The sequence below is a fragment of the Lepidochelys kempii genome, chromosome 1 (assembly GCF_965140285.1).
Source record: "Lepidochelys kempii isolate rLepKem1 chromosome 1, rLepKem1.hap1, whole genome shotgun sequence".
Taxonomy (NCBI): Eukaryota; Metazoa; Chordata; order Testudines; family Cheloniidae; genus Lepidochelys; species Lepidochelys kempii.
Window position 1 is genome coordinate 302,101,185 of NC_136380.1, and position 22,458 is coordinate 302,123,642.

General features: G+C 42.0%; 1 protein-coding gene across 7 annotated transcripts in view; it reads right to left on the reverse strand.

Annotated features, from left to right (window-relative positions):
* IMMP2L (inner mitochondrial membrane peptidase subunit 2) overlaps positions 1–22,458 on the reverse strand; it is an 846,530-nt gene that overhangs the window by 661,510 nt on the left and 162,562 nt on the right. The window lies entirely within an intron of this gene.

The window sequence follows — 22,458 nt, forward strand, 5'->3', positions numbered from 1 at the left end:
TGTGGAGCTGATGGCTGAGTTTGATGCTGTACTCCAGGACCATCTAAGAAGAGTCACCACCCAAGAAATGTACACACACTACTACCTCAGAAGAACAATTCAAAATGAGATCATTCAGTTACTGGCAAACAGTCAAACAGAAGATTGTGGCAGATCTGAAGTCAGAAAGATATTACTCTGTTATTCTGGACTGCACACCTGACAAGAGCCATACGGAACAAATTACTTTAATGCATTTTGTAACAACAGAACCTAGTCAAAATGTCCCTGCAATGGTGACTGTCAGAGAGCATTTTCTAGAATTTATCGACATTGATGATACTACAGGAGCTGGTATGACAAATGTGTTTCTTAAAAAGCTGGAAGATACGGGAATTGCGGTAGCTGACATGAGAGGTCAGGGCTACAATAATGGTGCCAACATGAGAGGAAAGAACAGAGAAGTGCAGACACGGATCCAAGAGTTAAATGTGCAATCACAGATCCCTCGAGCTTTTTTTGTCCCATGCAGTTCTCATTCATTGAACATGGTGCTCAGTGATGCAGCATCAGCTTCTAGTGAGGCTGCTGAATTTTTTAATGTAATTCAAAGCATCTATGTATTTTTCTCTGCATCAACCCATTGATGGAAAATTTTGAAGCAACATCTGGAAACATCCTCTCTGACACTGAAACCACTGAGTGCCACATGCTGGGAAAGTCAAGTAGAAGTGATAAAGCTTAGCAAACACCAAACTGGGAAGATAGATGATGCCATAGTTGCCATTACAGAGTATAATGCTGTGATAGAAACTGTTCATGGGAGAACAGTGGCAGAAGGAAATGGAATCACCAGAAACATACATAACTTCAAATTTCTGTGTGGCTTAGTGCTGTGGCATGTGTCATAAATATAAAGGGAAGGGTAAACCCCTTTGAAATCCCTCCTGGCCAGGGGAAAGCTCCTCTCACCTGTAAAGGGTTAAGAAGCTAAAGGTAACCTCGCTGGCACCTGACCAAAATGACCAATGAGGAGACAAGATACTTTCAAAAGCTGGGAGGAGGGAGAGAAACAAAGGGTCTGTGTGTCTGTCTATATGCTGGTTTCTGCTGGGGATAGACCAGGAATGGAGTCTTAGAACTTTTAGTAAGTAATCTAGCTAGGTATGTGTTAGATTATGATTTCTTTAAATGGCTGAGAAAAGAATTGTGCTGAATAGAATAACTATTTCTGTCTGTGTATCTTTTTTGTAACTTAAGGTTTTGCCTAGAGGGGTTCTCTATGTTTTTGAATCTAATTACCCTGTAAGATATCTACCATCCTGATTTTACAGGGGGGATTTCTTTATTTCTATTTACTTCTATTTTTCTTAAAAGTCTTCTTGTAAGAAAACTGAATGCTTTTTCACTGTTCTCAGATCCAAGGGTTTGGGTCTGTGGTCACCTATGCAAATTGGTGAGGCTTTTTATCCAACATTTCCCAGGAAAGGGGAGGTGCAAGTGTTGGGAGGATTGTTCATTGTTCTTAAGATCCAAGGGTCTGGGTCTGTAGTCACCTAGGCAAATTGGTGAGGCTTTTTACCAAACCTTGTCCAGGAAGTGGGGTGCAAGGTTTTGGGAAGTATTTTGGGGGGAAAGACGCGTCCAAACAGCTCTTCCCCAGTAACCAGTATTAGTTTGGTGGTGGTAGCGGCCAATCCAAGGTGAACGGGTGGAATATTTTGTACCTGGGGGAAGTTTTGACCTAAGCTGGTAAAGATAAGCTTAGGAGGTTTTTCATGCAGGTCCCCACATCTGTACCCTAGAGTTCAGAGTGGGGGAGGAACCTTGACAGCATGACATACTGTTTGGAAAAAAATGGTGTAAGCAAGAGACTCCAAGATGCTGACCTTGATATATCTGGAGTAATGGAACAACTGGACAAAGCAAAGTCATACCTACAGTCTTACTGGTCAGATGAGGGATTTGAAAACGTTCCGAAGAGTGCATGGAAGTTGACAGAGGAACTTCACACTGAAGCTATTTTCCCACCCATTCAAGAATACAAAAGTCACTGAAGAAGAGGACATTTTGATAACGAGGCACGGGATAATCCCATAAGAGACCCCAAACAACAATTCAAAGTTAAATTCTTTAACCAGGTGCTAGATTGTGCAATACAGTCAGTTGAAGAACGTTTCATGCAGCTCAAGGAACACAGCAGTATATTTGGGATGTTGTATGACATTCCAAAACTACTCACTATACCTGAAGAAGACCTACACCAGCAATGCAGGGCACTAGAGACAGTGTCGACACATGATGACATGCACGATATTGATGTGAGTGATTTAGGTGATGAACTGAAAGCCCTTTCAAGATACATTTCAGCAGGATCAACTCCAAAGGCTGTTCTGGAATATATGTGCAGAAATAAGATTACCACCCTCTTTCCAAATGCTTTTGTTGCTTTGCACATACTTTTAACACTTCCTGTAACCGTTGCCAGTGCAGAACGCAGCTTCTCCAAGATGAAGTTAATAAAAACACATCTATGCTCCACAATGACACAGGAGAGGCTGGGCGGCCTTGCAACCATCTCAATAGAGCATGACCCAGACTGTGGACCTTCAGGAAGCAGTTCAAATCTTTGCAACCAAGAAGGCATGGAAAGCACCACTTTTATTATTCAAACAGATAAAAATGCCAGTGTTTACTATGCAGACAAGAAAAGTTACATTTGCTGATCAGGCGTTTAAAAGTTAAGTATTACTTAAAATTTTTGAACAAGGCATTTTAAGTTGTTAGTTCTCCTTTATTTGGGTAGGTAGCAGAGCAGTACCATGAGAGGAGTAGAACAGGAAGAAGGCAGAATTGAAACCTTTCTAAGTTTTAGCCCAAGCAAGGGGGCATGGGGACGTCATTTGAGCTCCCCGCCTCAGGTGTCAAAATGTTGTGGGCCGGCCCTGAGGATATAAATCCTGTTTTCAGCCTCAACTATCAGGTGGAAGATCCTCATATACAATGTTACAGATCCGACCATAAAGTCAGTAAGTGACACTCGCTGGGAGAGCTGCATTGACAGCATAAGGTCAGTGAGGTACAAAGTGACTGAGGTTTACGATGCCCTGCTGGAACTGGCACAGTCAAGTAAAACCAAGGCCAGAATCTGACACAAGGAGCAAAGCCTGGCAAACCAGATCACTGACTTCAGATTTCTGGTCTCAATTGTGGTTTGACACAAGTCAATGTTCCAAGTAAATGTTGTAAGGAAGGCACTACAAACTTAGTCGGTGGACTTCACAACCACTACTACTTTGATGAAAAGCTGCCTTGATTTTGTTGTGGCCTACAGAGACAAAGGATTTGAAGATGCCATCACTGCTGCCACAGAAAAGGCTATAAACTTAGGAGTTGAACCTATCTTCAAGGAAACTCGTATTCATCGGAAGAAGAGATAGTTTGGTTTTGAGGGCAGAGATGAGGTGATGGGAAGCTTGGAAGAAAAATTAAAGAGGGAGATTTTTTGCTCACTTATTGACACGGCTTGAGTGTCCGTCAAAGAAAGGTATGGACAAATGAAGCACCACGAAAAGCACCCCCCACCCCCCCCGGCGGCCGCCCGAGCGCCCCCAGCCCCAGAGTACCGGGCTGCGGGTGGCACAGTCCCAGGTGCCCCAATCAGCCTGGGCCATGGAAGAGTGGTAACTGCAGGAGGGAGCCTGGGGGCGGAGCATGGGCAGGGCCATGTCAGCCTCCCCCAGCCTATGATACCCTCCACCCAGGTTTTGAAATGCATTTTCCTGAGAGTTAGCCCTATTTAGTTAATTCCCACTGTGAGACAAGAGCACACAAATGTGGCACCATCGCCAACAAAAACACTTTACTTCAATTGCTAACTACCCCAGCCTCTCTCTCAAATCACACAAATCTGACCTACCAGTAAGGACAGTAAGGACAGGAAAGTCCATTACACACACACACCATACTGCATCAGTCTCATGGTCCATCTAGTCCAATGTCCTGTCACCAACAGTAGCCAACACCAAATACTTCAGAGGAAAGTGCAAGAAATCCCACTGCAAGGCAGATGTGGGGCAAGCTGCTCCCCAGAACAGTCTCATCCTTATTCTTAGGAGTTAGAGGCTGGTTTAAAACATCCACATTTCACCTTTTTTCTTTCAATACTTTCAATACTCCTTTGTTATCATTAAAGATTATAACCCTGGATAGTTATGTTATTCATATAAACATCCAGATCCTCTTTGAATCTTACAAAGTTTCTGTCCTCAGTGATATCTTAGAGCAATGAATCCCACAGTCTAATTATGTTGTACGTAAAAAAGTATTTCCTTTTATTCGTTTTGAATTTGCCACCTTTTAGTTTAGTTGCATGTACTCTTGTTCTGGTGTTTAAGTCAGGGAGAACAGGAGTTCCCAATCTACCTTTTCTATTTCCTCTCCTTTCTAAAGTAAACAATCCCAGTCATTTTAATCTCTCTTCATATGAGAGTTTTCATTGCCCCTAATTCTGCAATATCCATTTTTAAGACAGAGTAACCAGTACTGCACAGATTATTCCAGATAAGGCTGTGCCAATGATATATATATTGATATTATAATATTTTCCACATTATTCTTCATTCCATTTTTATGCAGTCTAAAATCTTTTTTACCATAGCTTCACACTGAGCAGATATCTTGACAGCTCCTTTTCTTGATTCAATACAGTTAATTTATAACCCTATAAGATATAAGACGAACTCATTTTTTCCCTCTAATGTGCATTACTTTGTATTTATCAACAATTAACTTCAAATCCCTCTGAAGTTTCTTACAGACTTCTCTGGGCTTGACTAACCTAAATAATTGTGTGTCATCCACAAATTTTGCTACCTCACTACAGGTGACCCCTTTTTTCAATTGGTTAATACAATATTTTATATAAAAACTTACTCATTACAACCACATTCATCCAAACTATTTTGACACTCAGATAAACAGGGGTTCAAATAACTGGATAAAAGACTTGGTGGCTCACCCTGGTGACATAACTGAGACTTGGATAAAACAAGGCAGAATGAGCAGGCAACAGACATTAATTCCAATACTTTAAACTTACAATTCAGTATGGTTAATGAGGTATAATGTACCAACACTGATTCTGCTGCTTATTCTGTGCATCTGCTGTTTTTGTTTTGTTTCTCTTTTCCTTTAAAAAAAAAGGCAGCACAGTTATCAATAGACATGGAGATGCATTCACCAGAAAATTATACTAAAATAATACCAAGTGCTAGAGTTCAAAAATTTTCAGAATTAAAATAGAAATAATTGAACATTGATCTAGATTGACAGCAAATGTGTGAGAACTTAAGACCTTGCTTTCTGAGGCCAGCCCTCTAATCATGCAGTTGAGACAAGAAAAGCAACTTTTAAAGATGGATTATTTTTTCTTACCATGCCATGTGCCAATTTTGTCTTTGATCAAATAGACCCAGAAAAAAGTATCATACAACTCTAACAAAAGCCACATTAAAGGACCTTTATGGTTGCAAGAGAAAATATCAGAAAGCAAAAATAGGACAATTTACAATTAAAGGTTCCTCCAGCCAGACACACACAGTGCACAAAAATAGCAGTGAAAGGATGCCCTGTTGTGCTTCAGGGGACTCAGTCAATTATTTTGCTTTTGTTGCCATCTCACAACTATTATGAATAGGGGAGTCCCTTGATAATCCCATTAAGACAAATATAAATTAGTATTGCAGATCAGCATTAGCTGTTCCACAGTTCAGGTTACAACTAACTTTTCAACATCAAAAAAAGAAAGGAAGAAATGTTGGCCTCAAAACGGGCAAATGGATTTTAAAAAGTAAGGAACAAATTAAAATACATATGAAATAACAGTCTAGTTCTGAATAAAAACACAGCTAGGACTATTAAAATGTAGACACAAACTAAAATACACAGATTAGCATGTTATATATTGAGATAGTATTGTATAGTAACAAATGTCAACAAACAGTGAATTTGTATTTTAGTGTTATGTTGCCCTTAAGGTTAAAACTGACCAGTTGACACCATGTAAAACATGCCAGTCCCTGTCTATGAGTGTTTAACACCATGCTAGATGCTACAATTCCTTCAGGTTATGTTGTAATCCAACGTAATTTTCTGGTATAAATGTTTTTTAAAGAGTTGAAAATACGACATGATTTGGAAGAGATTACCATATTAAATATTTATAGTGGTATTCTGAAACTTCAGTATGTCCTCCTCACCCTTTTTTTTTTTTTTTTGGCCACAGTAGATAATGCAACTCCTATAAAGTTCATGGTGTCATCTATAATTTGCAATGTCAGAATATAAAAAGTTTGTTCTTTTATTAGAAAAAGTGTAAGTTTAAGTTGCTTAGCTTGGCTAATTTCCCAACTTTTAATCAAATTCCTCTGCCATCCATAGGACAAGTACTCTCTTTAGATATCTCCAAAGGTTTCCAATATGCCTGTGATTTTCAGAATGGCAATATATCATAGAATCATAGAATATCAGGGTTGGAAGGGACCTCAGGAGGTCAACCCCTGCTCAAAGCAGGACCAATCCCCAACTAAATCATCCCAGCCAGGGCTTTGTCAAGCCTGACCTTAAAAACTTCTAAGGAAGGAGATTCTACCACCTCCCTAGGTAACGCATTCCAGTGTTTCACCACCCTCCTAGTGAAAAAGTTTTTCCTAATATCCAACCTAAACCTCCCCCCTGCAACTTGAGACCGTTACTCCTCGTTCTGTCATCTGCTACCACTGAGAACAGTCTAGAGCCATCCTCTTTGGAACCCCCTTTCAGGTAGTTGAAAGCAGCTATCAAATCCCCCCTCATTCTTCTCTTCCGCACACTAAACAATCCCAGTTCCCTCAGCCTCTCCTCATAAGTCATGTGTTCCAGTCCCCTAATCATTTTTGTTGCCCTCTGCTAGACTCTTTCCAATTTTTCCACATCCTTCTTGTAGTGTGGGGCCCAAAACTGGACACAGTACTCCAGATGAGGCCTCACCAATGTTGAATAGAGGGGAACAATCACGTCCCTCGAACTGCTGGCAATGCCCCTACTTATACATCCCAAAATGCCATTGGCCTTCTTGGCAACAAAGACTCACTGCTGACTCATATCCAGCTTCTCGTCCACTGTAACCCCTAGGTCCTTTTCCGCAGAACTGCTGCCGAGCCATTCGGTCCCTAGTCTGTAGCGGTGCATGGGATTCTTCCGTCCTAAGTGCAGAACTCTGCTCTTGTCCTTGTTGAACCTCATCAGATGTCTTTTGGCCCAATCCTCTAATTTGTCTAGGTCCCTCTGTATCCTATCCCTACCCTCCAGTGTATCTACCTCTCCTCCCAGTTTAGTGTCATCTGCAAACTTGCTGAAGGTGCAATCCACACCATCCTCCAGATCATTTATGAAGATATTGAACAGAACCGGCCCCAGGACCAACCCTTGGGGCACTCTGCTTGATACCAGCTGCCAACTAGACATGGAGCCCATTGAGCCCAACGATCTAGCCAGCTTTCTATCCACCTTATAGTCCATTCATCCAGCCCACACTTCTTTAACTTGCTGGCAAGAATACTGTGGGAGACCATGTCAAAAGCTTTGCTAAACTCAAGGAACAACATGTCCACTGCTTTCCCCTCATCCACAGAGCCAGTTATCTCATCATAGAAGGCAATTAGATTAGTCAGGCATGACTTGCCCTTGGTGAATCCATGCTGACTGTTCCTATCACTTTCCTCTCCTCTAAGTGCTTCAGAATTGATTCCTTGAGGACCTGCTCCATGATTTTTCCAGGGACTGAGGTGAGGCTGACTGGCCTGTAGTTCCCAGGATCCTCCTTCTTCCCTTTTTTAAGATGGGCACAACATTAGCCTTTTTCCAATCATCCGGGACCTTCCCCGATCGCCATCCGCCAACTCCTTTAGCACTCTCGGATGCAGTGCACCCGGCCCCATGGACTTGTGCTCCTCCAGCTTTTCTAAATAGTCCCAAACCACTTCTTTCATCACAGAGGGCTGGTCACCTCCTCCCCATGCTGTGCTGCCCAGCGCAGCAGTCTGGGAGCTGACCTTGTTGGTGAAGACAGAGGCAAAAAAAGCATTGAGTACATTAGCTTTTTCCACATCCTCTGTCACTAGGTTGCCTCCCTCATTTAATAAGGGGCCCACACTTTCCTTGATTTTCTTCTTGTTGCTAACATACCTGAAGAAACCCTTCTTGTTACTCTTAACATCGCTTGCTAGCTGCACCTCCAGGTGTGATTTGGCCTTCCTGATTTCACTCCTGCATACCCAAGCAATATTTTTATACTCTTCCCTGGTCATTTGTCCCAGTCTTCCACTTCTTGTAAGCTTCTTTTTTGTGTTTAAGATCAGCAAGGATTTCACTGTTAAGCCAAGCTGGTCGCCTGCCATATTTACTATATACATATAGATGTTCTGTTAATTGCATGCCAGAACTGTTTTGCACACTACAACATGTAAATTATGCATGTATTTTAAATATGCAGGAAAATATTTTTAGAATGAATTAATAACCTGTTTAGATTTTTTTTAAGCCAGGCCTGAAGGGCACATCCTTTACAACTAAGAATTCCAATACTAAACACTTAGATTTAAAATTGTGTATGGAGAACTTCGATATTTCTAAGAAGTGAAAATGAAGACTTAGAGATTTATTGTTTCAATATATGGGGTATTATGCAGGTACAGTAACTCCTATTAGTACTAATGGAAGTTCTGAACATACATGCCCCACACATTAATGGGAGAACAAACCCTTAGGTCCTATTTATCAGCCACTCTAATAAACACTAGATTTACAAAACAATTTGGATCCAATGAATAAACCGTTAAAGTATGTGTTTCAAAATTAATTGATACCAAAACTCCCTGATGAGTTCACAGTGGAATGTGTCAAGCTATGAAAAAATTTTTAATGAGGGTGCTGTCAAGATATAAATATATTCTACATGTTCAATATTTTAAGCTAATTAAAAGTGGTATAGAACTGGCTAAGAGAAGCCCTTTTGCTTTTCTTTCTTCCTTTTTTTAATATAACATATTCAGTTTCTCTCCAGGATTGTTTTTTTATACCATAACACAAAATTGTGCATGTCCAACCACATATAACAGCAACCACGTATCCTACAGTAGTGTTTCTCAACAACCAAACCATGGACTGGAGCCAGTCCCTGAGATCTCTCTGACACGATTTAGGAAGGCAGTAAGCCAGTCCCTGGTATCAAAAAGGTTGAGAAACACAGTCTTACAGTATTGATTTGTTTGTTATTTTCTACCATTGCTTCAGGCAAATAGGTTTGTGTGAGCATCAAGCACTGGAAGAATATACAATTTAAAATTATTTTTAAAATCGAAGCGAGGCAAAGGATTTCAGACATCATTTGCCACACATTTGCTATATTTAAAATTAATTTTGACCGCTAAATTTGACAATGAAAACTAACCCTGACCCATTTAATATACTGTGCAAAAGTCGGAAGATATCAATCAGCAACCAGCAAATAATTTAGCATAATAGAACAGCATGGACTGTCTTTTCTGAGGGGATGACCAGTTTGGCTTTAGTCTTTTATCAAAGATGTAAATCACCTTTTAAGACCTGGGCTACACTGGGGGGGGGGGGGGGTTCTGAGCTAAGATACGCAACTTCAGCTACGCTATTCCCTTAGCTGAAGTCCAAGTATCTCAGTTCAACTTACCTGGCCGTCCTCACGGCGGCGAGTCAACCGCGGTGGCTCCCCCGTCAACTCCGCTTACTCGTCCTGCTGAGATGGCGTACAGGCGTCGATTCAGGGATCGATTTATCGCGTCTAGACGAGACGTGATAAATCGATCCCTGCTAGATCGATCACTACTCGCCGATCTGGCGGGTAGCAAAGACGTACCCTAAGACTTTTAGTTGTGACATATAAATTGTAAGCGTGCTGAGTTTTTATTCATCCTCCATCCGCTTAACTACTTTAAATTCTCATGGTAGGCACCAATACATGCCAACTGTTCCAATAGTTCTATGACTATCCTGAGTTTTACATACCCATCACAGGCTCTATTTGCTGCTTCTACCTGCCATAAAAAGAGTAATACCATCTCCCAACATACCAAATGGTCAAGATATGGATGGACACTCCATTATTATCAGTTATTATCAACCCCAAGCGTTCAGTCATCATAAGTCAAACCGACAAAATCATGAAATGGACTTAAAAACCATGATATTAAAAAAATAATACATTATGCTTTCCACCTATCTTCTGATTTTTTTTTCACGTTTAGGGAGAGCTCCCCACCCCCAGTTTGCATGGGAGCATCTCAGGTTCCATATTCCATCTTAAATACACACACAAAAATGCAGGCCTACCAGTTTGCTACTTAGAGGGGACACCACAAACACACTCCTATCCCTAGGGTATGAGGAGCTGCCTTTCTAGCACTGTTGTGCTCTTCATACCTAGACAGGATACTTTATTTTCCTTCCATGCTCTCTCACATTATCCTGTCCCCTACGTAAATCTAATCATCACTTGCCTCCTGTATCTCCCTCACCGGGTATGTCTAAACTGCAAAGAAAACCCCTCAGTACTGAGTCTCAGAGGCCGGGTCAATTGACTCAGGCTCGTGGGGCTCAGGCTGTGGGGTTATAAATAGCAGTGTAGACATTCCCACTCCAGCTCTGATTCCTAGCTCTGAATCCTGGCAGTGGAGGAGGATCTCAGATGCTTATTCTAAGCAGAAACATGTCCTGCTAGTTTTACCCCATAGCATGAGCCTTGCAAGCCAGTCAATTGGTCCAGGTTCTGAGAATCGCAGCCACTTTGTGTGTCACTTTGTGGTGGGGTGTCTGCCCCACACTGGGCTCTAAGGGGTTAATAGATCCCTAGGGAGGCTGCGCAGGAGGCAGCCAATCAGGTCCATACTCACTCTGGCTGGTGCCGTGAGTGGCACAGTGCATAAGCACTTGTTTAAAACTTTTCAGGAACACGGGAAGGGAGTTCTGAATCTTAACTTTCACTTTCTGTTGTGACTATATTGCCAATGGTACCTATGTGTGTTTTAGCTACGCTGCTACCATAGAACTACGTCATAGAACTACGCTGCATCAGACCAAGAGCAAAGGGTCTAGAGGGTGAACACGGCAGACAGCCTGGAGAAGGGAAGAGTGGACAGGAGAAAGGTCCTGGAGTCCCAGCAAGAAAAGGAGAGGGAGGTGTATTAGGACGTAATGGGACTTATCTGACAGCAAACACAGACGCTGCAGACTCTTGTGGACCTACATGTTCAACAATCACGGGCTTGCCTTCCTTTGTAATCCAGAGAGAACTCTAATTACAGCATCTCGCTACACACAACATTAGCATTCCACATGGCATCAGGGCCATATTCCTTCGCCTACCACTCCTCCGGGGGACATTAAGGCCAACCAAGGTTCCCATACACTGATCTGTGAAAGTGGTTGTTGTATGTGAAGTTAAAAATGGACATGAATGTTCTTTCCCCTTGTTAAGTTCTGTGCCATTAATATATTAAGTTTTTAGTGTATTTGCTTTTAAATTACACAGAGTTTTCTTTGCACTGAATAAAACTCTATTATTTGGAAAGTAATTCCTCTCTACTAGTTCACATTATATACTGCAGAGTACCTAGCAGTTCTGAAAGCTTACTTGTTACTGTACAGTGTGATATAAGGTCATAACAAATACAGTGTAATAATCATAAATGTACAGCAGGCACTGAAAATTTAATAGGTGCACTGATCGTGTTGTATTTATAGATGTACACCAAGCACCACACAATTTCTAACAGGCCCCAAAACAGCAGGGTCAGGTAGAGCACAGTTCAGCACAACAAATTACTGTGGCTCACTGCTCTTTCAAAGCCTCCCTGAGTCATATAGCTACACCTAGAGCTTGTCTAATAGCTCTTGTGTATGGCTGTTCCCACTCAATAGATAGCCGCTCCATCTCCACTGTGGTGGCAACTTTTTCCCCTTTGCTTCACAAGTTATTATGCAGGAACAGCAGGCAACTATAACCACTGGGATGTTTTTTCACTGCGATCCAATCTTGTGAGTAAACACTACCAGTCTTTCAGTCTACCAAAAGCACATACAAATGTCATTCTGCACCTACTGACCCGGTAGTTCAATCTTTCCTTGGTGCCTTCGAGGTGGCTGGAGTATCACTTCATGAGCCAGGGGAGCAAGGTGTAGGCGGAGTCCCGCAGGATTACTACTGGCTTTTCAACATTGCCAATGGTAATCTGCTGGTCAGGAAAGAAAGTCCCTGCTTGTAGCTTTCTAAACAGTCCTGTGTTCTTAAAGATGGGAGCATCATGCACCTTCCCTCGCCAGCCAACATTTTGGTGAAGCATCCCTGGTGATCCACAAATGCTTGCATAACCATAGAAAAGTAGCCCTTTCTATTGATGTACTCTGTGGCAAGGTGATCAGGTGCCAAAATATGGACATGCATGTAATTTATTGTTCCACCGCAGCTTGGGAACCCCATTGCTACAATTCCATCCACTATGTGCTGCACATTGCAAGACTCCCCTCTCACTCAACCAATTGAGAATGAGCTGGAAGATGGAGATTAGCAATTTGTAGGCTTGGCTTAATTTGATTTTTATATATATAATTTCAATGGATAATATTACTGTTTCTTTTAAGCATTTAATTTTTTTATCTATTTAAATTTTCATAGTTGTGCAAAATTATGGGTTGTAAGCATTTTTTTTCTATTTTTACTTATCTGAATTTTCACAGTGGTGGGAAATTAAGTAATTATTTAATGACAGTGGATGCTGACATTCCAAAATACCAAAAGTTAAAGCTTTATAACCATCAACAACATATGTCAAAATATATGGCGAAAACAGCCTTAAATCAAACTCTACTAAAGTTTTCATGCAATGTTTTTCTTACTTTGCTTATCTGTAAAAAATCATTCATTTATGCGTGGATGGTGAAATCAACATTTACCAATAAAAGTCCAATCCTTCCAAGCCTACATATATGCTACCTACTCCCTCATAACAAAGCAGACACCAGCACAAAAAGGCTGCCAAACTCTCTGAGCCTGAGGACTAAGTAAGGCTAGATGAGGGAGAAGCTGGCTAAAGCTCTACACCAGGCTAAGGTACACCCTGTTCTAGGAGGAGAACTGGGGATACAGAGCTTAAGGAGAGAGACAATAGCTGCTTGAGTGACTCATGCTCAGGAGCCCAGTGTTCCATAAAGAGGCAGAGACTGGTGAGTTGAACCCAGGAATGGCAAAATACTTTTGTTTGTGTTAATGTGGAAGTATTTTTGAAAGGAGTATTTATTCTGGGACTTTCAGTAGGGGGACTGAACTTTTAAGTGACCTGACTGGAGGGCTAGGCCACAAAAGACCTAGAGAGAAGTAGCAAACAGGAGGCAGTGACCAAGGAGAAGGCTGAGCAACTCAGCCACAAGGCCATGCTGGCCAGTGAATTGTTTCTGGACACGTGGAGCTTGCTCTGTGGTGAGACCCATTTGGGTAAGGGTGTAAATTCATATTAAGAAATTAATGGGCACCATTAAAAAACAAGTATTGTGGTACTTGTGATAAAAATCACTAGAGTTAGCAATACTGGTTCACTGCTTTCCACTTCCCCTGCCTCATATGCTCCTCTGTATTCCTGCTGCAAAGTCTGATTTTAGAATAGAATGCAGAGTGGCACCAAGGCCATGAGAGGAATAGAAGAATTACTAACTATGCATCTGATGAAGTGCGCTGCAGCTCACGAAAGCTTATACTCAAATAAATTTGTTAGTCTCTAACAAGTACTCCTCGTTCTTTTTGCTAATACAGACTAACACGGCTACCACTCTGAAACTTGTAACCTAACACAGTAATAGCAAATCACCCCTTGTTTTGAAGCTGCACTACTCTTCCGCAGCACTCAGATCTTCTAGACCTGTGTGTATGTTGGGAGGGTGGGAAGAGAGAAAGAGAGTGCACATCAATTCCTGAAGGAGTCAAAGAGAGGCCATAACTTCCGATGAGATGGAGAGGCAGAGAAACTATAAAATCTGGAGTTGGGAGGAAAACCAAGACCATCAAAATCTGTTGCAGCTAGCAATATAAGTCGGGTAGGCACAGAAAAAATAGGAAAAGCAGATATGGAGGAATTTCAGAAAGAGGGTGGGTGGAAAGACTAGGATGGGCACAGAAAAGAGAGAGAGATAAGGACATATAGTAAGAGATTCCCGTGTTTCTATGTGCCACAGAGAGAAGGGAGGATGCCAGAGGAAGGAAATAGAACTATCTTCCTCCTGAACAACACACCAGATAATGGGAGTAGGCCACTAGGCCTTCTCATACAATTCTATTCTTACCTTGAGACAAGTATTGGTCAGGGATGATCCTGGTATACATAATCCTCCCTCCCTTATGCAGGGAATGGACTAGATGAACTTTTGAGGTCCCTTTCAGACCTATATTTATCTGATTCTCCTTAATTTCTCCCCGATGTCTCACGTAAACAACATTAATTTTTCATACCAGTTTCAAGGAACTTTAAATAAAGAATCAACATACATGGCTTCCTTGTTTACCTTCTTTCAAAATCCTTTTTCTGCAATGCATTATCAAGGACAGAATAAAGCTCTCCATCCTTACTCACCCCAAAGCTGCTTACTTAATTGCAGGATACTACAATCAACAAGACAGTCTGTGTATTATAAATCATTACAAACTCATTAGATAACTGGTCTTCAGAATTCATTCTGATGTTGCAATAAGTACTGTGACAAAGCTCTGTCCTTGTCTCCATGGGTCCTGCATTTCCTGGCGGATTTTCCTAGCCTCAGAGGCTCACTGTGACCCTCCACGTAACCCTTCTCTCTCTAGAGACAAGGGTCACAGTCTACTGAGCCATTTTCATCATAAGCCAGCGAGGGAGGTAGGGGGAAGCTATCCTCCCTTGCACAGTCTCTGTTGTCTCCCAGTCTCAGTGATTAATCAGAGGGGGCCCGGGCCCGCCCTCTACTCCGGACTCCAGCCCAGGGACCCTAATAGTATCAGCTATGGTAGCTGACTTTTTAGAAATATGACACGTACAATTCCCTGGGCTACTTCCCCACAGCAGCCCCCACTTCCTCAGGCTCCACTTCACCCTTACCTCAGGGCCTCCTTCCTTGTGTCTGATATGGTGTATACTGCTCAGTCTCTCCAACAGCGCAACTTCCTCCCACAGCTCCTGACATCCGCCCCCACCTGACGAACTGGGAGGCTTTTAACTAGTTTCAGCCAGTCCCCGATTGGCTTCAGGTGTCCCAATCAACCTAGCATTCTCCCTGCCTTCTGGAAAGTTCTTAATTGGCCCCAGGTGTCTTAACTGATCTGGAGCAGCTGCCATTTAACTTATCCTGGTACCAGCAATTTGTTTAGCCTGGAGCTAATATATCTATTTCCCACTACTTTTCTATAGCCATCTGGCCTTGCCTCATCATAGTACCCATTTGCGTAGCTCTCAGAGCATTGTGTATTTCTGATTATTTGTTAAATACGCTAACTTTCCTCCTTAGAGACTGAGGCTACTAACTTCATTTTTAAAAACTTCATCAAACTTAAAAGACTATTGAAAATGAAAATAAAATACAGTATATAAGTAAGTTAAAATATGTTGTAAGAAGTACCATGGTATTTGAGTGCCGTTTAGTAAAGTATCAATTGTTCTAATGTATTAAGAGGTGCCTCAAATGCCATGTATTCATTTATGACATCTGCTCTGAAAACTAAATGGGATCCAAACAAACATAAAAAATGCAGTATGCAAGTAAGATCAAATGAATCTGACAATCTGTATTTGTATTCAGAGGTCCACAATAACAAAGAGGACCACTGATGCGGTCTCACAAGATGCCACAATAAATCAGGTACTTCACCATTGAGGGCACGTGAAGCATGCTGCCCTTGCCTCTTCACTATCAGTGAGTATCCACCTCTTACTCCCATTTGATGGTAAGACTCTTGACCCAGTGAGACCCCACCTCCTAATGGAGGCTCCTTCATGTGCACCTTCCCCCTGACTATTCCTATATCTAGCTCAAAGCTCCACATTCTGCTATCTCCCAGTATCACCTGTCTTCTTTTGTTCTCTCTGGTTCCAGGCTCCCCTCCAACTCCATCTCTTCTCTGCTTCTAATAGCAGCACCTTCTTTCCCCTCCCAACTTCCCCTCCAAGCCCTTTTCTGAATAATCCTCTAGTTACTCCTTTTCCTTCCTTCTCCAACTCCTCCATGTGGAAGAAAAACAAAGCTCAGCCCAATTTCCTCTCTTGCTCAGAAGCTTGACAGGAACAGTACCTGGGCAAGTAAAAGTGTCAGGTTTCCTGACCACTAGAAGAAACCAGCTGGAGCTGGAGATGGGCGCAAAGACATCAAGCTGTCTGTCAGTAGGAAGGAAGGTACAGAGGGGTGAGTGCAAGCGGAGAAAAGAGAAAAAATTATTACTAACCTTCAGTAAGCATTCTTCTTTGAGATGTACTGCACATGTCCATTCTACCCTAGGTATGTGTGCAGCCTGAACACGGTTGCTGGAAATTTTTCCCCTCAGTGGTCCCTGTTGGGGCAACTTGAGTGCCCTTTGCTGCTGTGCACCTATAGCACCGGTATAAAATTCCCAGCCACCCCACACTCTGTCATTTCCTTCTTTCCTGAAAACTCCGATGTAGAGGGCCAAGAGGACAGGTTGCGCAATGGATATGTGCAACACATGTCAAAGAACAACAGTTACAGAAGATTAGTACGGTAATCATTTTTTCTTCTTCAGCTGGCTGCACATATGCATTCCACTCTAGGTGACTCCCAAGCAGTTGAATAGGTGGAGGGATAAGAGTTCATGGACACACTGGCTGAGAACAGCTCAACAAAATTTGGCATAATCTCTGGAATGCTGAGTGATGGCGTAATGGGAGGAGAATGTGCGTACCAGTGACCAGATGGCTGGTTTACAAATGTCCTGAACAGAGATCTGCACTAAGAATGCTGACGGTGATGCTCGTGACCTTGTGGAATGAGCAGTCAGGATAGCTGATAGTAAAACATCTGCCTGATTGTAACAAGCACAAATAGATGAAGTGATCCAGGATGAAATTGTCTGTGAAGATACTTGGAAACCCGTCCTCCTGTCAGCTACAGCTATGAAGAGTTTTGTGGACCTTCGGAATGGTTTAGTTCTTCCTATGTAGAAAGCAAGGGCTCGTCTAATATCCAGTGAGTGAATACATTGTTCATTCCTATTTACATGCGGCTTTGGGTAAAAGACAGATAGATAGAGAGCCCAGTTGCGATGAAATTGTGAAACCACTTTCGGTAGGAAACTGGGGTGAGGACATAAATAAACCTTATCTTTAAAGAAGACTCTGCATGGAGGCTCTGATGTGAGGGCACAGAATTCCGAGAGCCTTCTGGCTGAAGTGGTGGCCACTAAGAAAACCACTTTCCAGGAGAGGTATAATAAGGAGCAAGTTGCCAAAGGTTCAAAGAGTGGTCCCATAAGTTTCTATAAGACTAAGTTCAGGTGCCAGGGGTGAACGGGCTCTCTTACTTGAGGGACTAGCCCTTCTACACCTTTAAGGAATCAGACAGACATCATTTGAAAAAAAAGAACAGTTATCCACCATCGGATGGAAAGCTGACACTGCTGCAAGGTGAACCTTGATAAAGGCAATTGCTAAGCCTCGTTGTTTCAGGTTCAATAGATATTCAAGAATGTCTTGTACTGATGAACACATGGGCGAGACTCTGCGTTGGGATGCCCAGAGAACTGCTTCCACTTCTAGAGATAAGCAGCCCTGTTTGAGTGCTTTCTACTACCTAGTAGGATCTGACGAACTTGCTCTGAGCAAGCTTGCTCTATGGGATTTCGCCATAGAGCTTCTAGGCCATTATATGAAAGGAGCTCAGGTTTGGGTGCAGCAGCTGACTGTGGTCCTGAGAGATCAGGTCTGGGTGTAAAATAGCAGAGTGGGGGCAGGGCTGGGGCGGAGCAGGGGTGGGAAGATGTGAGGCGGGGGGTAGCTTTCCTGGCCGGCTCAGCTGGCCAGGGGATTGGGCTGGCCAGGGCCCCTTCTGACTCTGGGCCCAGCACCATGGCAAACCCGGTATTGCCAACGCCAAGGCACTCAGTGCAGAGTCTGAGAGGCCTGGCTCAGATGGAGGTCTCAGTGCCATTTCCATGAACAAAAACTTCATCCTGGCCTCCTGGTCCTTCTTAGTACAAGGCCTGAAGTCTCTGCCAGTCTGCAGGTCTGCATTCCCCAGTGTGAGCGTCTCTCTGGCACTTCAGGCTTGAGTGTGGTCATCAGGGGCATAGCCTTGTTGCAGGAGGGGCAAGGCTTAAAGTCTGGTGACTGAGGCATATCTCGGGACTCGGGAATGGACAAAAACTCTGCTAAAACACAAAGTTACAGAACTTCACTAAAATTAGCTCAAACTGACAACTACTTACTACCACTAACTATGTACAGAAATAGGAAGACCATCACTGAGAGAGCTTGCAAAGCAAGGATCGCAGTACCAGCAACTGTCATGGGAGGTAAGAAGGGAACTGAGGGGCACAGGGTCAGCTGAGTGCTTTATACCAGAGCTATAGGTGCATGGCAGCAGAGGGCTTTCGAGCCACCCCAATGGGTACCACTGAGGGAAAACTTTCTGGAAACTGTGCTCAAGGTGCGTGCACACCTAGAGTGGAATACACATGTGCAATCACTCAAAGAAGAACTGAAAAGCCTTTTAAAGGGGAGAGTGTGTTGGATCATATTAAAGAAGTTCTGTATTAAAATCACAAATGAGTTTGATTCCCCACAGTTTAAATTCCAGGGTATTACTAATTAAGAGGTCTCTTGGTTTTTGGTACTGTTTCTCTCCCTCTATGTGTGAAACTTGCAAGCTGCTAATTGTGTTAGTACATTCTAAGACAGAGTCTGTTCTCAAAGCAATTCACAGAGAGAGAGACTCAAAGCAATACTCTAACAACAGAAACAGCACCCAGAGACGCCCCACCCTTTTGTTGTATTAACAATTGTGATTAAAATAGAGATAGAGGATGTATGTGGATGGATGCTTGGTGTGGATAATAACTGAATGATCAGGGAGGTGCCAGCCTAAGAATCCAGTGTCCATCGGCTGAAGAAGGTGTCAATTGGAAATAACCAGAGGACCCCCCCGGAGGACAGACTGGAATCCACCCAACAGCCTCAAGAATGGGAGAACCAAAGAACAAGATAACATCTTGGAGCTGTCAGGAATGTGCTATCTGCTGATTGATTCAGCAACAGCATGATGAAGCAATTCCCATAGACTGGCATAGGAAGAAATTCCTATAAAAATAGACTCTAGAAAGTGAGAACTTTGGGGTCTGATTCTGCAAACCAACTTCCAGGAGCATCAGATGAGCATCTGACAAGGCCCTGCTCCCTCCTCATGTCCAGGCCACCTGGCCAGTGGCTTGGCATGAGCAACTCTAAGGCTGGTAACTATGATAACAACCTTGCAGAACCTGTGTGTGTGGGTGTGTATGTGTGTGTGTGGGTGTGTTTGTATGAATGAATGTGTGAATAAATATGAGATTGAATGGAATGTTATAGCTATAACTAACTGCTTACTATGATTCTTTCTGTATTCACAATAAATGTGGTATTTTGCCTTTTTCCCTTTAATAAGATCCTGCTGGTTTTTATTTTATTGGTACAAGTGGGAAGGAACTTATGGTCACAGCAGTCAAATCCCCACTACTCCTTACCAACATACAGAAGTCCACATAGCCTTGTATGGACCCTCTGAAAGAAGGGAATTTCAGCCTTAATTTCAAACGAAAAATACTAAGTTATGATTGTTATTACACTTATTTTGCACATAACATATCTGCTTTTAAAACTGAGGCACTGAAAAATCATGTGCAAAATGTTTAAACCCATACCCATGAACACTAATACTAGATTTGGTGAACACACATTGCAAAACAAAAGTGTGATAGAAGATAGACTATCCATGCTTTTTACAGGTCACATTATAAGCAACATGTTAAACAATTTATACTAAATTAAAGATATACATCAGCCAAAGGCAAAGATAATAAAATATTAGTAAATCTCTACTTACATGATCTACTGTAAAGAGATTAAAATTCTAATAATTGCACCTAATATGTATTTTGTAAGATCTTTTTTAAAAACTTTATCATATTAGCTACATCAAGCATTCATTTAAAATAAACAAATGTATAAGAAATACAGATCATTGATTCTATTTGATAGGCAGATGTGTACTGTAGATTCATATTCTTTAACTGTCCTCACTATTTCAATTAACTTTTAACATCTATCTATATTAAAAAAAAACAACAACAACTCCATATACACAACAAATCAATTCTTTCTGAATCAGCACAACGATGTCCTGAATCTGATTTCTACACCGCTTGTTATATGTGGGACTGCAGTATTGATTTCTTCAGTACTATGGCAAAGGTGAATTCAAATGTATTCAGACTACCCAGATGATAGACTTGTGATCTTTGAAAACGCAACAACATAATGGAGTAGATGTCTAATACGATGGTTATGTAGTTTGAGAAACAGACTCATGGATCCTCCAGTATTGTAAAAAATAACATAGCTCACAATAGTGCAGGAGTACACTATATTCCAGTTCCAGGGATAATCAACTACTTTGAAAGGTGGGAAGTGAACCTATTTTAAAGAACTAAAAGCACACAACATACATTATTGATAATGAACAGGAAATGACCACAGAAAAAGTAAGGCAGACTCCCTGAAATCTTGATGTAGGCCCTGTTTATTAGAGGTTAGAAACAATGATACCATCCTTCTCCAGAAACATGTTTAAACACAAACTTTCAGGTTAGTATTGACCATAAAAATACAGTACTGCTTACAGATCTGTCTATGCTGGCCACGGAAACCACGTTACAGGGTGCTTTTAGAGTGGGAGTGCTGATGCTGAAAACCATGTATTTGGTGTTTCTTATTTCTACTTCAAGCCAGAGTGTGCGGCACCACCCATAGTTCCAGCACTACTGACATGTTAGCACCCTTCAAGCAGAAACAGAAAGGTGCTAACATGGGATCAGACTGTTCCCATCAGATCCACACTTGGAAAGGTTTCCCTCTTCCCTCATACAGAACTGGCTCCTCTCTGGGATATCATAAAGGGGTGCCTGGGCCAAGCACACATTGATTCCCTGACACCCAGCAGCAATGCTAACACTTAACACAGCCAGACTGCAGAACTCCTTCTGCTCATGGGTATCCAACAGAGCTGCATCGCCTGTCAAATTGGTGCAGAGGCCAGGAGGGCTCAGAATCAGTAGGAATCCCTGTACCGCAGGAAGAGCTCAAAAGATCCAAAGATTTGCAGGCTGTACCCTAATGAAACAATTCAGAAGGAACTGTACAGATGTTCCCCACCCCCACCTGGATATTTCTGTGTTGGGCACACTGACCAATGATTTCTTATCTCTACAGACAGGAACAAAGTATACAATGATAGCAAGATCTTTTAAAGATTAGACAACTGTACAAACCACTTTTAGTTGAAATGTGTCAGTGTTAATTCAGTGAAATACTATTTTAAAATATATTACCTATTAAATACAAATATACTTAAAATTCTAACATTTCAGTTGAACCCAATCACAATGCTGGTCAGTTAACACCTGCAAGTGATCTCATCAATACTTGCATTGTCAACATCTTCAGTTGTGTTAGATTCCAGAAAAACAACACACTATTGTTGCAAGAATCTTCTGCATAAGTCATCTTTACTGCTTGTAGCCTTTATTATAACACTGACTATATTTATTTGCTCCTACAAATTGTAATGGTTACCTTGTCCCACACTTTATTACTCTTCCACCAACAAATATAAAGCCACTAAATTTCACAACACAGTACAAAAATCGGTTTTTATCAGTTCACAACAGCCTAGTAAATTAAAGCCTTCCAAAAGAAAAAGCAAGAAAAATCTTTCCATTTGTATGATCAGGTACAGACTCTTTTGAGTAACTGCTGTCTAAGTTCCCAGCCAACTTTGGCTGCTGGTAGAATTTAAGAATTAGACACGGACACAAAACTCCACATTGAGGCAATGACTGCACTTAAATATATCTAATATATTTACAAAAATTCTATTTTCCCTTATCTGTATTCTTTGTGTGAAGGTGTGACATTGCCCTCTGGTGTTATTTGGACCGGTGATCTGCTAGGTCACTCCAATCCTCGACTCCGGGAGCCAACCTTACCCTGCTCTGCTGTGAGAACCCCAACTCCTGGGCTGTTCATACACAGCCTCTGGCATATAAACTTCTCCTTGGATTGTGCAGTCGAATGACACTAGCCAGTATCTCTGGTCCCAGACACAACCCTAGGAACCTCCATCTTGCAGTGT